General features: G+C 38.3%; 1 long non-coding RNA gene across 4 annotated transcripts; it reads right to left on the bottom strand.

Moving 5' to 3' along the window:
* Nucleotides 1-363: 363 nt before the first annotated feature.
* LOC135468577 (uncharacterized) lies at nt 364-8,005 on the bottom strand. 4 transcript variants are annotated; one of them, XR_010444237.1, is made up of 4 exons: nt 7,954-8,005; nt 3,573-3,640; nt 1,896-1,981; nt 364-672 (listed from the first exon to the last, which is right to left on the bottom strand). It is a non-coding gene; the product is annotated as an uncharacterized LOC135468577 (long non-coding RNA). The 4 variants fall into 4 exon arrangements; XR_010444238.1 differs by having other exon boundaries at nt 7,924-7,990; XR_010444236.1 differs by lacking the exon at nt 7,954-8,005 and adding an exon at nt 7,044-7,283.
* Nucleotides 8,006-9,036: the final 1,031 nt, after the last annotated feature.

Below are 9,036 nucleotides of genomic sequence, written 5' to 3'. Positions count from 1 at the left end.
AGGCTTTTGGATAACATAAATATATCTTAAACAATTACTGGGACAATCCACATGTGCCACAAATTAGATGATTTTTGAGTTTTATATTTGCACTGCCTTAAAACATTAGAAAAAAAAGAAGATTTTGCCCGTAAAACAGAAATATTAATTGATGAGGCCTAAAGACTCAAAAGTATTGTACATCTGGATACAGTTCAGAGACCTCCAAGTTGCTCCAAAGATGTACAGGAGAAACAGACGGCAGAAATAGTTAACTGTTGTATTTCTAATTTGATAATATAAAAGAATACAAGTAAGTTAATGACCATGCAACCTGATGAAGAACTGAGTAATGATTTGTTCACTCAAGACAACAAAATTGAATATTATATTCGATTATTATTTTAAATAAAATGACAAACTTTATTCGAATGAAGTGATGATTTACAAGAAAACTGATGGATTGTATTGCATGCACCAAGATTAAAACCAATTGAGACAACAAGCCTCAACAGAGGTGATTTAGACTACCTGTGCAGAAACAAGGTTTGCGTCACAAATGGTGAAAATATAAAATGAAGTGTGAAGTGTTCATCAAAGATGGCAGGATTAATTGCAGATGATGGATTTATCTGTCTCTAGTCACCCCAAAATGTTGTCTTCTGTTGTACTCATGGGAGGAATGGAGAGGATCTGAAAAGAAGAATAGATGGTGCTTTAAAGCATAATAACCAAGCAGAATTTGTTGCATGAACAGCATTTATATCTAAAACCATCTGGCATTGGGCTGATGTGAACAGGTATCAAAAATAAATAAGAACACATAATGTGGGTAGTGTGTGCACTACATAAAAACAACTAGCTCTAGAGGAATGCACTTAACTGAAGCTAATGAGGCAATCATGAGCACTGACCCAGGAGATGAAGAGTCAGTTGTGCAGTACATAATTTAATTTGGCTTTTAGGATTTGCAAGTAAATTGCATGTTTTGTTGAATTTGGCAGAATGCTTCCAATTTATTTATCTGATAGTTTGTTAATGCTGTACCGAAGACTTGTTGACTCGTATAATGTTCATGAGTATTATGGGTTAATGAAATGTAAGTGCCCATGGAAAACCACAATTTATTTATTTGGTGTTTTACGCCATACTGAAGAATATTTCACTTATACGACAGCGGTCAGCATTATGGTGGAAGGAAACTGGGCTCAAAACCCACAACCATCTGCCAGTTGTTACCAAACCTTGCCACCTAGGACCGCAGAGGACATGAACTGACTGCGACTGCATTGGTGACAGGCGAATAGCTCTGAATACAGGCAGCCGACTAGGGCCATACATGAACTCTGTTATACCTCTGTGTACATATACTTTGTACAGTAATGTACAGTATTACAGTACAGATATTGTGTTGTGTATATTGTAGCTGAGAGGAGATCGAGATGGGTGAGTATTATGATGCTGCTAGTTTATTTACTTATTTGATTGGTGTTTTGCAATGGACTGAGGAATATTTTACGTATTTAACAGCAGAAAGCATTATGGTGGAAACCAGTGAGAGTACAAAGGGAACTTAGTTCACAAATATAAGCCAATTATTTGATGACAAGTTTTGACTGAACAGACACACAGATGAACAAACTGTTTCACAGACCAAATATACGCACCATCTGCAAGTGCAATTTAAAGACACCAATTTTGTTCGCATCTGCAAACAATAACACTGATGGCTGCTGTGGTTTTACTGTCTATACTGTAAATGCATTGGCAACCATTACACTTTATACTCTATGGCTTGCAATAATGGGTTAAATGCTAAACTGTAACAGATTAAAGCAACTGTGTCACACTTTTATTACAAGAATGACATTTGGAAGTACGGGTGGTGGGAGAATTTATTTACATAACTCACTCACATGTACTTGTGTTTTACGAAAGGTGAATGTCAGCACTTGGCTTGCATCATGGTTGACAAGGATCTTGAAGATGCCTTTGAATGAATCTGGAATATAATAAAGTTGGAGGTAAGATAACTATGTACAACAATTTTTTTGGCAAATGGAATAATATTATGTAGTGCATATATATATACATCAGAAAAGACATGATAAGCTTAAGTCAAAAGATCGCTTTGGTGTATTTATGTATTTGTTAGCTTGATTACACATATATTTTGTAAAAGTGTTGCCTACATGATTTACATACATTATGCTAAGGGAGGGCATGAGATGACCGCTGATGCTGCAAATGGTTGTGCCTTGAATAATATTTAATGTGTTACCGTTACAAAAATGTAACTACATGCACAGTTAACCACATATTTTGAAAGGATTTTATTTAAATTAACTGGTTTGGTTTGAGAATTGGCAGTAAACAAGAACTATTGTTACTAATTAACTGAAACACCTGCAGCTACACAGTGCATGTAAATGTAGCAACAAGGAACATAAAATTGTGAGGAGGAAATCAGTGCAAAGAGACAAGTTAACAAAATGGGTTACTAATACACAGTTTCTTTGATCTACATATACACATTTAACCAAATTGACCCAATTTTATGATTGATAAGAAGAACCATGACGAAGTTGCACTGATGGAGAGGCAATATGATAAACAGTGAAACAATGATATACATATGAAAGTGACCTTATTTGATTTTGGTTTGAAGCAATACCGAAGGCCATGTGTAGAAAAAACTAGAAGGTTGTGATGCCAAACATTAAAAATAACATTTTATGAAATGCAACTAAAATTCATGCTTGGGAGTTTTGGAGTGTGTGAATGAGAGAAATTGGTATGAAAACAAAAGCTTTTTATTGGTAAACTGTGATATTTTTGCTCAGTATGTCAGCTAGTTTTAATAACAGTTTGATTAGTTTGGGTGTGCAACAGTTTCAGAGACAAACTGTTTTGTGGACATTAAATGGCTCTACATATGGCCTTGATACTACGTAATATTTGATTATTTGTGCATTTCACTGAGACCATGGCTGTGCCGAAAAAAAAAACAAAAAAACATAGGCCTTTGGTCAGCAGCTGGTGAGCTTTGCCACATGCAACACACAGGTTTTGACTGGCAGTGCTAGACAAGTGCATTCTGTGTTGTGTGAATTTTACTTCTGAAACCAACTTCTTTGATGACGACCACACTAGCATGGTCGACGGATTATTGTCATGCTTAAGGAGCCATAAAAATTAAGAGCGGGATGTGTACAATTGCCTTCCAAACTGGGGTGGCTATATGTATCTTGTGTATCTTAACCACTGGGCCACTGCCTGCAAACTACAATATACTGGATGAAGGCAAATGTTTTGAAACCAACCTTAGGTATTACCTCAGCACCAGGAGTGGTGTAGACCACTTGTTGCAACTTTGAGTGCAATTGGGAAGTGCCTTTGTTTGCAAAACTAGTAGCATATACAGACATTGTAGCACACTTGTTGACTGTGGCCATGTTTACATGTTGCTATGTATTTTACAATGATTTGCAACAGCATAACGAAGAACATAAACAGATAATGTAACAGGAGTTTAAGGTTGAAATGGCAAAATAGGTGGCTGTTGATAAACTTGAAAGATGATGTGTCCTTACCAATGTTGCATAAAAGGTGAAAAGATTGGCCTACCCCATATTGACAAGAATGCTGAGGATAAGTAAACCTGAAATTTAAAAAAGGTACATGTAAATTATGCTTTTTTTCACTGAACACATACTACATGTATGATAAAAGGAAACTCAAGTAATGTTATAAGAGATTTGTGTTTAAGATAAACTTTACATCATTTAATCAATGTGATAACAATGAAGTATGCAACGATTAGTTGCATACTTTAGATTAGTTAGGAAAATGACCAAGCCTCTGGTCATAAAACAATTGGCACACTATCGATATATTATGAGAGAAGGCTTTAATCAAGAGCATGTATGAGCAACACAAACAGTATGAGGCTTACAGAAAAAGTGTAATGGTGTAAGAATGCAATAAAAACAAATGAACAACAACATGTTATGCTAAACTTATAATTGCTACCAAAGGGCTCGCCTGTATGAGACACATGAAAGCAAAACTTCCGCCCAATGCATAAAGAACTGAAATCGTGAATTTGGTAATTTACAGTAATTAATATGCTCAAGGAGATTTATATGTATGTAAAACTTCAGGTCAATACATGACATACTTTGTAAGATACCAACCCTATACTGTGCTCTACAAGTGGGCAAACCCTGAGCTCAATACCCGCAGTACTTTTTAAGATACCACCTCCTAACATTTTGTTTAACATCGTTTTCTCCATTATCAGATGCAGATGCTGACGCCCGGGGTACGACATAAGCTACAAAGTTTAACCATAGAGGCTGCTGATAACAGAAGCTGCAATACATGAGCATACTGATGCCAGAGAGCAACAAAAGCCATTTTAGGGGGGGAAAAAATAACAAAAATTCAACATGTAAAAGATGTACATATATACAGCTATGCACAAGCCACAGATGTGTGAACATGAAAACAAAATATGTTTAGAACCTGGAAATTTTGTATGATTTTAATACAGCCATGAGATTGAAATAATACACAAATACTAACAGAACTGAGGAAAAACAACTGAAGCAGTATGTTGATTAGAATCTGCATTGGTAACACATGACAAGTTTATAGCCATATGATGGCCTAGTTAATGGTTTTGGGAACCAGAATAATATAGTTTCTGTACAAAGAGTTAAGATTAGCATAGATTTTCTGGACATAGTTTACATGTATAAAACTTAAACACAAAAGTGACACAGGCGTAAAATAGACATTCATGTAACATGATCTAAAGGAATATACAAGTGTGATGGAAACACAAACACATCTGAGATTAAAATATTGAGGAATAAGACGGAATGTTCAAGCAGTTGAACTTGGAACACAAGGGATTACTGTAAAGTCCTTATTATTCTCTGGAATTTATTTTTGTGGGTTTTCTCCAAAACTATGTTTGCTGGAATTAATTTTTGTGTATTTAAGAGAATACTGAAAGACAAATCTTAAAATCTTAAATTTTCCAAGATATGGCCCAAATTATTCAAGCACGTCAAACCTGAATCATCATGGGTGGCTTTAATTCTCCTTTGTTTCCTGCAGTGTCACTAATCCTTGTGATCTGGATCATAGATTAAAACAATGGGGGATGCTTTAACACTACGTAAGAAGATTATCTTCGCACCTACTGTGAGCAGTACTCAAACAGGTGTCACTTCTTTTTGATTCACTGATGAGTACTTTTAAAGTACTCATCAACTTCTGGCAAAGTGACCTGTCACCTTTTGAGCAGTTTACTTCAAAACATGTGAATTCACCATTATCGGCGCCAATCACTCATTCTTTATCAAGCAACACGGTAAGTTTTGCACTGTTTTCAGTTTTAATCGTCCTCTGTAGCAGGTTAGAAACCGCAAACATTGCTGTAGCTGTCAAACGGCCATTGTGTTATACACACTTCACAGTTTGTTAGAACTTATTGGATCACAAGAGAGACACAGCTAATGACATAGCGCTTATCACAGCGACATTCATTAGAAGCCAGCACATGCTAGAATGTACTTTTCTTTCACTTTACTGGCACAGTGAAGACTAATCTAACTACAGACGAATGAACTCCCACTTTGTTTTATACCAACAAAGCCTTAGCATCAGAGTTTGTACATATTTAAACCATAATTTACCTTCGACCTGTAGCACATCATTCAATATTGGATATTTTTCGCTGAAATTATTTTTTGCGGTAAATTATTGATACGAAAATTAGTTCTATGCAAAAATTAAGTACTTCACAGCATTCTGTTTTTGCTAACCATACACAAAAACACAATTAGAGGTTTTACACAAATGCATTTTTGAGACAGTGTGAAGCCGAGAATGGCATAACATAAACATGCATTAGGGGAATGTTATGGGAACTTGATGCACGCAACATTTAAAGAAGGGAACAAGTGCATGCTGGAAATGGTGCATGTTGTTGGCATACTGTATAAATGATAAATTTATTTATTTCATTGGTGTTTGACGCTCAAGAGCATTCCAGTACAGCATTATGGTGGGAGGAAACTGGGCAGAGTGAGGAGGAAACCCACAACCATGCGCAGGTTGCTGGAAGACCTGCTCATGTACGGCCAGAGAGGAAGCCAGCATGAACTAGAGTTGATCTCTTAGCGACTGGGTCACATGGCAGCACTGGCGTCCTAACTCCCTCAGACAAGAAGGCCAATCTTGTTTCAATGGTATTAAAAAAAGGATATGTGACATATGCAATGGCTGTAGGTTTGATGGGTTGCACAAACAGAAATTTAACATGCATGTAAAGAAGTACTTCCGAGTGATTATACTGAAATTTGAAACATGGTGCATGAGTGGCAGATGATGCCAGTAGGTGATGTACACATAGAAGTAAGGGTGCAGTGCACACTTCCAAAACGTAGCATATCACTAAACTGACATACATCGGTCGCAGAAAAGGACAGGCATTACGAGCAACCACATCATACACTGGGCCTACTGCGAACTAGGCAAGGATCTCGGCTGTGATCTTTTAATATGGGGTTAGGCATAGATCACAGCCGAGGAGTCATCCAGGTTAAAACAGTGGTATGTAAAAATAGCCAACCGCGGAGAAACTACGCGCAACAAAAATCTGTGCAAAATGTACCAGTACATGCATTAACAGGACAAAACTCCAATGAATTATGTTCACCGAGTCATCCTCTGCCAAGTTTTCCAACATTCTGTACCCTTTACGGCCAGTAAATCTAAGATAATTCACAGTTGTGACTTACGCTCACATGCCGTGTTGACATTTTGACCTACAAAACCATGTTACTGCTACCCGCCCATGTGCATTCATGGTTGACCTTTCATTACGTCACTATGTTTTGAGCTGGCTGTCAGTTCTGACAGGCACAAAGCCATATGACTGAGGAGATTCAAATTTGACAGAAGCCTATGGCACAAAATGACAGACCTCACAGTTTGTGCAAACTATCAGATTAAAATTATTTTTTTAGCAAATGAAAAACGTGGGTTACCTTCGACATCCGCTCCATTCAAAATTGGGTACCATAGGCATTACGGTGCGTGAAGGCCTTGATAGTTTTTTGCCAAAGGATGTGGCAGGTACGTCAGAAAAGACAAAACGCTCCCTGACTGTTACCATTTGCTGTTGACAGCAACAGCTGGCAAGTCGTCAGAATTTCAATTTCCGGAAATTTTCCGGAAAGGTTATCCACTGCTGCGCAAGCGTGCCTCGCTAACCCAGATTTTAAAAACATGCCAGCGCATGGCGACCTGCCAAATATAACCATATTTTTGACTTCAGCTAAGATTTACAGGAGAGTGGGGATGTAAAGGCGAGTAGCGGCTGTGGCAAGATGTGCGTAAATATTTTAGCTTTCAGAATAGCCGTGCTTTATGTGTATTCAGGACGAATCTAAAACGCATGCATTTGAATTGAATGAGGTTGTAGCTCTTTGTAAGCAATATTCCGAAATCGGGTGCAGACAACTCTCGGGCTAAGGATGGCTAGCGGTCCAGTATATATAAGCCACTCTTAGACCGAGGTCTCGGGCTAACTGTGGACAACACCAGTGTGTTGAGGATAGCACACTGAGAACCAAAGAGTGCTGGGAAAGTAAATGCTTACATATATTTCTGCACAAACCTAGCCACACAGAGCTACCACCAACTTTACGTTTGCAACTACTAAGTTGGACTTATTAAATACTGAGGATGAGTACGTCATGCACTAACATTGCTAAAATAAAGAGCACAACAACAACTTTGACAGTTTGCGCTGTTGTAATTAGCCTACATTGTACACTGATGAACTCAAATGGCACAGAATGGCAAGCGTAATTCATAGATTGGCGAGCACTGTTTGGATTAATTATGATGCGTATAAAATTTTACCTAAAAAATAGTAAAAATAAGTGAGCTTACATCAGCTGATGTAGCAACACCTTCCATTGAACTGAAGTTACATGTGCCAATGATCGACCCGAGTGCCTGAGTAAGAACTGCTGTGATTGGACGAAACGGCCAGGTTTGTAAGATACGATCTGATTGAGTCCAACAATTTGCGGTCAAGCCATGGTGCATAAAAAAAATCGACAGGCTGGAACTAGATGTTCCAGCAAGCACATTCGCTCAAACAGAAGAGGTATTTGATAAAGCAAAGATTTTGAAAAAAATGTTGAAGTAAAAAAAAAAAAGGTGCAATACAAACAGAAATTGTTATAATGTAGTCCAACCAAATAGATAGGAAGATTTCCAGATACCGGTAGTCATCTGGTCTGATAAGGCGTAGGCTACCGGTAAAGCAGTAGGATATACTGGTACGGTATAATAACTCGAACTGGACTTATTTATTTGATTGGTTTTGTACGCCGTACTGAAGAATATTTTCCTTATATGACTGCAGCCACCTTTGTGAATGAAACCATGCAGGCAAAATGATGCCTGCCCGTTCACCACCATCCTAATGTGACGCATGTGGCAGGGACGTTCAGCGAACATTTCCTCCTGTGTCCCTAAGCCTCAAGCGGCAGGGTGTTGCAGGCAGGCACCGTAGTTCCGTGCCGAAGACCTTGGAGGCTTGAAAGGTTTTGCGAACAGTTTGCGCGCGGACCTATTCGAAACCTCTACAGGATTTATAGGGAGAAAGTATTGGCTAGGATCTATCTATTTATTTGATTGGTGTTTTACGCCGTACTCAAGAATATTTCACTTATACGACGGTGGGAGTATTATGGTGGGAGGAAATTGGGCAGAGCCCGGGGGAAACCCACGACCATCCACCTTCCCACTTACGGCCGGAGACTTGGCTAGGAGAGCGGTGTGTAAAAATAACACAATCCTCGCGTACAGTATAAACTGAGGGCAGACTGGCTAATTTGTCGCTCGAAGCCATCCTGTAGAACGTATTCCTAACCTGGAGAGTTATAGGGCAATGACCTGTATGTGTGTGGAGGGGCAGTGCTTCGTGCTATCATTGGATTTCAGACGTGTGCCACGGTGATGTTT

Source organism: Liolophura sinensis, chromosome 6 (genome assembly GCF_032854445.1).
Source record: "Liolophura sinensis isolate JHLJ2023 chromosome 6, CUHK_Ljap_v2, whole genome shotgun sequence".
NCBI classification, from domain to species: domain Eukaryota; kingdom Metazoa; phylum Mollusca; class Polyplacophora; order Chitonida; family Chitonidae; genus Liolophura; species Liolophura sinensis.
This window is presented reverse-complemented; position numbering and strand designations above follow the sequence as displayed.